The sequence below is a fragment of the Galeopterus variegatus genome, unplaced genomic scaffold, assembly GCF_000696425.1.
Source record: "Galeopterus variegatus unplaced genomic scaffold, G_variegatus-3.0.2 Scaffold7762, whole genome shotgun sequence".
In the NCBI taxonomy this organism is placed as follows: Eukaryota; Metazoa; Chordata; class Mammalia; order Dermoptera; family Cynocephalidae; genus Galeopterus; species Galeopterus variegatus.
This window is the reverse complement of record NW_007733873.1, coordinates 38486-39436: the sequence shown is the minus strand read 5'-3', so window position 1 is coordinate 39436 and position 951 is coordinate 38486.

Genomic DNA, 951 nt, shown 5'->3' with positions numbered 1-951 from the left:
CCTGCCGCCCCTCCCCCGCCTCCCCTCCGGGAACCGCGGCAGCGAGTGTCTCCCCGGGGGGCGTAGCTCGGGCCCTGGCGGGGGGAAAGGGAGGGGATGGAAGGAGGGAGCGGGGAGGATGGAGGAACAGGTTGTACCGAGAGCGCTCAAAGCTCAAACTGCAGGGCAATCAGATGAGAATAGCTCTGGGTTTCCGTTCACCTGGGAACCCGCTGCAAGCCAAGTGGACTCGAGGGGAAATGAACTACCTGCCTTAGGTGGAAGGGACCAGGCTTTGAGCGGAGCTGGAGTGTGAGAAGGACAGAGACAACAGTCCTTTTTACATTTTTCCTTCGGGAAAATAAAAATATTTTTTCATTGGAAAGAATTGCAAAGGAGAGGGGGCGTGGCGGAGCTATAGGCCTTGAAATAAATCTCTCTCTTCCCGTCTTCCTGCAGACCCACAGAAAGGTAAGGGGCTGAAATTTAGCAGTGTTCCGCCTGCCCTTGCCCCGAGAAAAGCCCTGTCCCCAGTCTAGACAGCAGCAGTCAGCCCTCACAGACCCCGTGGCAGCCCCAGGCAGGCAAGCAGTGAGTCAGGAGATGATAAACTTGCCTGGTAACCCTGCAGACACACAGCTCCTCTGCCCCCTCCACCAAATCCCATTTGCAAAAACTATGATAGGGAAGAGGGATTTTTAAAAAATCCTGGTGAGGGCTGATCCTGCCTGGTGAAACTTGGAGCTATCAACTGCGTGGAGGTCTATGTATGGGGGGGTAGACATGGGGGGTGGTTTAGGACAGGGAGACAAGGAGGCTGTGGAATCTCCAAGGCTGGAGAATTCTCAGGAGTAGAATAATAACAGCCAATACATACTTGCTTTGCTCGTATAACATACCGGCCCATCCTCAGCACTTTACAAATATATTGACTCATGTATTCCTACAGTCGCCTATTTTGTAAGTGCTGTT